At 33.3% G+C, this 7,789-nt stretch overlaps 1 long non-coding RNA gene across 1 annotated transcript; it reads right to left on the minus strand.

Annotated features, from left to right (window-relative positions):
• Positions 1–231: 231 nt before the first annotated feature.
• Positions 232–1,361, minus strand: LOC149169159 (uncharacterized). Its single transcript, XR_016259368.1, has 2 exons — positions 848–1,361; positions 232–762 (listed from the first exon to the last, which is right to left on the minus strand). It is a non-coding gene; the product is annotated as an uncharacterized LOC149169159 (long non-coding RNA).
• Positions 1,362–7,789: the final 6,428 nt, after the last annotated feature.

Raw genomic sequence — 7,789 nt, forward strand, 5'->3', positions numbered from 1 at the left:
ACAAGATTCTGAGTAGAGAATTAGGTTACAGTTATAATACAGAGAAAAACTAGAACTATCCTAAATATTTCTTATCACACATAACAGGTAACCATTATACCATTAAAGCCAGAAAATAAATATGAATTGCAAGTTATCAAACATCTGTCAACTAGATGATAGACTTATCATAACACTCCCTTGAAATCCTCAGTATTGTTAATATATAGGAGGAAATGCTTTATGACAAAGTTAACTATACAATCAAAATCCGAACTCAATTAGATAAAAGAAAACAGTTTGTTCATGAACTCAAGGGTTCCGTCTTAGTAAAGCAGGGACACACCCTCATAAACATAATATTTTTGGGTTATCCCTGTGGGAAACCCATGTTTTAACATTCAGGAAAACCAAGAGTAAGCTGATGCCGAAAGACCCAACTAGACATAAACTTATCAAAAATAAATAGAGAAGCATCTCTTGAAAGACTAGTCTGAACCATCTATGCCGGCATAATTGTTTCCAATGCAGAGAGAGTCCATTCTTTACAGAAAGACAAGTTTAAAATTATTACAAGCCGGAATGCAAATTTAACTGAAGATTCAGATGGATTAATCCCTCTCTTCTAACTCTAACACCAAGGGGGTATCATAGCTTGAACGATACACATTACCCGACAACCAAGCATGGATGTAGTTTTGTAAAGCTTGGCATACCGAATGGCAGACTTGAACCCCATCAGTCATTCCGAACTAGAAGGGCGTTGAAACCCTTCAGCAGTACCTAAACAAGAAAAAAAGCATAATCAGAATAAGGAATGTAACAGAGTAAGCGAGTAAGAAAATGCATTGAGAGTGAAACACTGTACCTAGGATTTGAATAGCAATTTAGTCACCACCTTCTGGAATTAAGAGCTTGGAAAGGAGTCTGGTAGACTTGTAGACAGGGTCAGAACCTTAAAATTCAACACATAGACCATTATGGAAGCCAGAGGAAGATGTTAAGTGTAAACCCTACCTATTCGAAGAGCTTGAAACTTTAGACTGAAGATGAACACCCCTACCAGAATCGGGAGAATACCAAGGGTAAGCTACAATCGAGTGCCATAAGGAGGAGAGTTTCCATATCCACCGTCCGATGGGTATGCCCTCCGGAGAGCTGTGGATGAGGAACTCTTACCGAGGGCATGGCATACAACTGTGCTGCACTCTGAAAATTCCAGAACAACGATTCTGCCAATATAGGGGCAAACCATAAGCTTACAGTTAGAGGTTGGTGTAATTCATGTACCTAAGGTCGAATTAAACGAATAATAGTGGAACTTTAATGCTAGGTACTCAGATAATTAATTGACCTTAAGTCGTATGGTACCGGGAGGTGACTTTAATGTTATATGCTCAGACATGTAAATGACAAAAGAATTGTATGATGCCGAAAAGATTATACCATACATATGTAACACAATCATTTGCATAGTAATGTCTTTTAAATAAAAAACTATTCTATTAATATAAATCCTGTGCCTTTAAGGTGTAAAAAGTAATGAAAGGTAAGAAATTGACTATCTCATGTTTTATTTTGTTTTTGTCTATTTGTCTTTACTTAGGCATATTAACGTGGGTTTGTGACAATATATATGGTTTATGTCAAGTTTCAACCTTACCTAAATTAAAATTGAAGGGCTATAGGTTTAAATCATTTCAATTAATTGGCACCATGGGTTGGTGAATTTTTACCTCCCAGGCAGATGGATTGTCAAGTATTTATAAAAATTCTGGATTGTACAGTTATTTTAACATTGTACATATGAAAATTTTGGATTGTACAGTTATTTTAACATTGTATATATGAAAATTTTGGATTGTATGGTTCTTTTAACATTCTTTTCCATTTGACAAATCTATCACATATTTTGTCTCTTTTTGTGATCACTGATATTATAATAATATCAAATCCTATGTGGTGGATTGTGGTCCTAACTCCGGATCATGGAACAAAAATATTGGAACTTAGAAAGAGTGTTGGTGTTATAGGTTATAACTTATATTTTTTTTCCTTCTCTTTGCATTTTTTCCATCCCTCTCGTTGGCCAAATGGAGCACTAAAGGATATCAAAAAGTTATACCCCACTCTTTTATTTTACCTGCCACACAGAGTTGGAAAATAGACCTGAATGATGGAATTGTGAAGGGTAAATTTCTTTAAAAAAAAATCAGGATTGTGAAACCTTTTAAATTTGAGAGGTAATTTGGTTTTGAAATTCATTGATTAGAAAAACATCCAACAATTTTACAAGGCAGGTACCTCTCTATTTACTTACAAGTGGCGGATTCCGCCAAATTACCAAAAGGTTGGAGCAGATCTATTGTTTTCATCTTCACGGTTGTTTCTTGGATCTATCCTACGCTCACCATTAAAAGAGGTATGCTCAAATTTGCTTTAGATAGAAGGAATTTGTTGCAAATTCTTTTGTTTTCAACTTTTGTTCAGATTTGTTTCAATTCATGGGATTGCCAAAAGATGTTAAGCAATTGAGGATGCACACGATCAAAAGAGGTATTCTCAAATTTGCTTTGGACTGAAGGAATTTGATACAAATTCTTTTGTTTTCATCTTTTGTTCAGATTTGTTTCAATTCATGGGATTGCCAAAAGATGTTAAGCAATTGAGGTATTTTTTATTATTAGACATAAGCGGTTTCTGTCAACTGGTATGGGCAAGTGTTTTAGGGTATATGGGTTCTAGATGGGCTTGGATTTTAAAGAAATATTATTTTTTTTATAAAAGGAACTTGTCGGGTTGTTAGAATTAAGCTTAAATGGAAGCAATGAATTTTATCCAGTTGTGGTTGATTCTTCATATTTGGTTCAAAGTTGGAATCTTTTGGGTAAAGAGGCTTTGCAAATAAAATTATTCACAATACATTAGTTGATTGAGGCTAGAAACTCATTCGCCCAAGCATATTGTTTGTATCTCATAATATGGTGAAGGATTAAAAGAAATAAATTAAAATAAAATAAAAACCTAGTGCATTCATGGTTATGATATTTGAAGGTTGTTATGTTAATATTTTCTTAAGATAAAGGGATTTGCAACCATTCAAATGAAATTTTTATTAGTCCTTCCCTAGAGACTATATGACTTTCCTTCTTAGTTTGTTACCTCATTTTTCGTAATTGTAATGGAATTTGGAACCATTATAAAACTTATAGAGTTGAGTTAATTATTTAAGATAGGAGAAGAATAAGCTTGAAAAGTGAAAACCTGATCTATGTTAAAGTGGCGGAGAAGACAAATACAAACAATCGAAAAAAAATCTTAAAGTAAAAACTAAATCAAAATTTGACCCATTTTAAATATGTAGTTGTAAGCTAAGACCTAAGAAATAAAAGAACCACAAAATCTTTAAAAAATTAGCCAAAAACAAAGTTTTTGGAGTGTAATATGAAAGTGCAAAACCTGTTTATATTTGTGATTACAATGTTTCTGGTAGGATAATTATAGTTTAACTAAATCCAACAGTTAGGAACTTGTACCCAGTCCAACCTAGCAAGTGTTGAAGCTCACCCCCCATAAGTGTCAATGGAAATTTTATTTGTGATTACAATGTTTCTGGTAAGATAATTATAGTTTAATTGAATCCAATACTTAGGAAGTTGTGCCAAGTCCAACCTAGCAAGCGCCGAAGCTCACCCCCAGTAAGGGTTAGTGGAGAAATTTGGGTTGTGGTCAATGAGGTAGGGGACTAGCCATTGCTGGAAGTGAAGTCAAATTACTGCAATAAAAATTAGAAAAAAAAAAAACATTTACAAGTTGCAATTTACCATAGATGTTTAAAATAGATAGTTATTTTTTGGTAAATGAACATTAATTTTATGCCATATATTTTGTTTTCTATGCGAAATTTTATCGTGAATGACCTCAAAAAGTGAGGACTAAAAAGAAAATTTAAAAAGATTGGGAGAAAACATGTCCAAAAATTTAAACATTAACCCACCAGAAAAGTTAAAAAGTAAAATATCTATGTAATAAAAAAATTCCATATGTAATATGGGGTTTTATAAATTTATTAAATAGAAAAAAAATAGATAGTTTAAATATGAATTAAAGAGAAGATTAAAAAATATAAATTAAAATAAAGTTTTTTTTTGGGTTAAATATATATATATATATATATATATATATATATATATATATATATATATATATATATATATATATATATATATAATTAAATAATAACCAAAATATGAGAAAAAACAATATAGAAAATGATAATAAAAAAAAAAGATTTAAATGAGTTAAATACTTTAAAAAATTAATTAATTAATTAATATTTAGAATTATCTATTAATTTAGGGTGATGTATTTACGATCTCTCTGTGTAATAATTTAGGGTGATATATTTACGATCTCTCTGCGGTAATAATTTATGGTGATGTATTTATGATCTCTCTGCGGTAATAATTTAGGATGATGTATTTACGATCTCTGCGGTAATAATTTATGATCTCTCTGCGTTAATAATTTAGGGTGATGTATTTACGATCTCTGCGGTAATAATTTACGATCTCTCTGCGGTAATAATTTAGGGTGATGTATTTACGATCTCTGCGGTAATAATTTACGATCTCTCTGCGTAATAATTTAGGGTGATGTATTTACGATCTCTTTGCAGTATTAACTTAATATCTTTTATAATGAGCCATTTGCTGTGACTAAAAACTCGTGGGTTTTTACCTTTGGATCTACGGTCAATCCAATCTGGGGCAAGTGTGATCTACAATCAGGTTTGTTGATATCAGGTGCACACATTCCTTATCTTTTTCTAATACATATTTGCTCATATATTTTCAAGTATGAATATTTCACCACAGCTACCAAAGATTACCAAGGCAAACCTAGCACAGTTACTCTACAAGGCTTTTATGAGTATATAGAGTCTTTAGAGAAACATAGAGAAGAAAGAGAAGTCAAGCTACAAAAAGAGTTAGAAGCCATGCTGGAAAATAAATTTGCATCTCTTGAAAACACGATCCAAAAACAAATAGAAAATAAACTAGAACTATTGGAGAATAAAATGGTGGCAATGGAGACTAGGTTGCAGGTTATAGAAAAACAAAACCAAGATACTAACCAAACATCCCAGCAAGGAGATGTTGATACTTTAGAGAGTTTTAAAATGAAGGACATGATTAAAGAACTAGAAGAAAAAGTTAATAGCTGCCTCACCCTAAATAATGTGGTAGATAAATTAGATATCAAACCAATTAAAGATGAAATGAAAAAATTAATAGAATTAGACCATGAGCGTAACAAAAGGGCCTTGAACCTTATAATCTTCGGTTTAAAAGAGGAGGTAGATGAGGATACTTTAGCCATAGCCCAAACAAAATTACATAATAGATTACAAATTGAAACAACGTGTCTCACAGAAGCAACAAGGTTGGGGAAATTAACTGAGAATAAAGGAAGACTAATCCGACTAAAAGTGAGCTCTACTGATCATAAGTATGACATACTTAGTAAAACCTCTATTCTAAAAGGAACGGGATTATTTATAAATGAAGATCTCATTCCAGAAGATCAAGCAGAATTAAGAAAGGAGGTTCAAAAGGTAAAAGAAGTTAGGAAGGAAGGAAAATGGGCAATAATCAGAAATAGAAAAGCCTTTATCCGAGATAGAAACCAAAAAGATAGTAATAAATAGCAATTCAACATGCTCCAAATTCTTTCTTGGAACTTCCGAGGTTTTCCATGGAACAAAGGCCCCAAGCTAAGTTGGATCTCAAATGATGTTGATATTATTTTGCTTGTTGAAACTTGGGAGCACGAAGAATCTAAGGTCCCTAACATAGATGGCTTTACGCTATGGTCTACCTGGAACAAGCAATCCTCCCGTAGAGGCATTGGGGGAATAGCTTGTTACATTAAGAAGAACATCTCCCCCCATGCTAGGATTTATAAAAACGACCCTTACAACCAATATAGTTGGATAGAGATCACTGACATTAATAATAAAAAGACCTACATAGCAATATGTTATTTTCCCCCCATCAATTCTAACTTCTATAAGAAGAAGAATCTAGATAAAAATAGTCCCTACAATGGTTTAGAGAATGATATTTCTAGCCTAAGGAATGAAGGTAATATCCTTTTAATAGGTGACTTTAATGCTTGAATTTCAAGCAACCAAGCTATTATTCTAAGCAATCATTCCAACCCTAATCCTCTTTGGTTAGACAAAGACCCTACTCTGGCTAGTAGGTACAAAAGGAGCTCTGAAGACCTCAGGGAGAATTTGTTTGGGTTGGAGCTAGTCAAGCTCTGTAGTGCTCAGGATATCATAATTTGCAATGGTCTAAAGAAGTGGCCCAATTCTAGCCAGATGACCTACATCCATGGGCTTGGTAGCAGCGTGGTAGACTATGTTATTTCTGATCTCCCTTTATACAACGAAATAATAAATTTTGACATCTTAAATGACCACGAGCCTAACTCTGATCATAGGCCTTTACTTATAACTCTCAATTTTGTCATGCATAGAGATCCCATAGAAAATAATCCTTATAGCCAAAAGAACCTAATATTTGATAGAAATAAAAACAATCTCTTTCTAAATGAATTAAAAACTAATTTGCTTCATTTATCTAGTATAGACAACATAGAAGACCTATATCATAATTTTACTACAACCCTCTCATATTATATTAACAAGTTCTCAATTGAAATTTCAAATAATAAAAGAAATAGCAAAACCAACCCATGGTATGACAAATATTGTAAAAGTGCGAGGAGAGAAATTAAGGAAGTTGTTAATAATCTCTTAAAATGGGCAAGATAAAAATATACAAAGCCCTAACTAAAAGGAAAAAGAGGTAGTACATTCGTAAAAGACAAGAGAATCTCTTACACCTCTCTAAGGTAGATCCTATGAAATTTTGGAGGCAGATTCTGACTAGGAAAACCAAAGATAATATAAAATTTCTTTACACGATTGGAATTCCTATCTTAAAAAGCTTTATGAATCTCCAAATGTCATGGATAACTTTGAAACCTTGCTCACAACAAAAGAAGTTTTCTCATTAGAAGACATTTATTTTGGGGTTAAACGCCTGGCAAATGGGAAAGCTAAGGACATCGAAGGTTACCAGGCAGAAACCTTAAAAATTGGAGGCCCTGTCCTCATCCCCCACATCCACAAGCTTTTCAATCAAGCAGTCAAGCAAGGGTTCCCTAAACCATGGACTAAGAGCCTCATTATCCCTATTTTTAAAAGTGGGGATACAAATAACCCCTCTAATTATCAGACCATTATGATCAGCCCTCTCTTAGCCAAGCTATATGGTATTATTTTGGAAAAGAAGTTGAACATATGGCTTGAAAGTGAAGGTAAGAGGGCTAAAGGCCAAGCGGGTTTTGGAAGGCATCACTCAACAACATACCACCTCGTCACGCTTAGGATCATTGTGGAGGAATGTTGTAATGATAAATCCAATCTCTTTTGTTGCTTTGTGGACTTTAGAAAGGCTTTCAATATGGTTCCTAGAAACAACCTTTGGAATATATTAGAAGAGCTAAAGGTTCCTTTCGAGTTGAGAGCTACCGCTATAAGATTATACAAGAATGTAATTGCCAAGCTAAAAACAAATGAGGGGTGGTCGAAAGATATTAAATATAATATTGGAGTTAAACAAGGTTGTCCCCTCTACCCTACCCTATTTTGCATTTACATCGACAAGCTTGAAGGTTATTTAGAGGAAGCAGGTTGTGCTGGCACGATCTTAGCTGGGATAGTCATCATCCTTCT

The sequence above is a fragment of the Pinus tabuliformis genome, chromosome 4_2 (assembly GCF_031772625.1).
Source record: "Pinus tabuliformis cultivar Carrire ecotype Pingquan chromosome 4_2, CPIR1, whole genome shotgun sequence".
In the NCBI taxonomy this organism is placed as follows: domain Eukaryota; kingdom Viridiplantae; phylum Streptophyta; class Pinopsida; order Pinales; family Pinaceae; genus Pinus; species Pinus tabuliformis.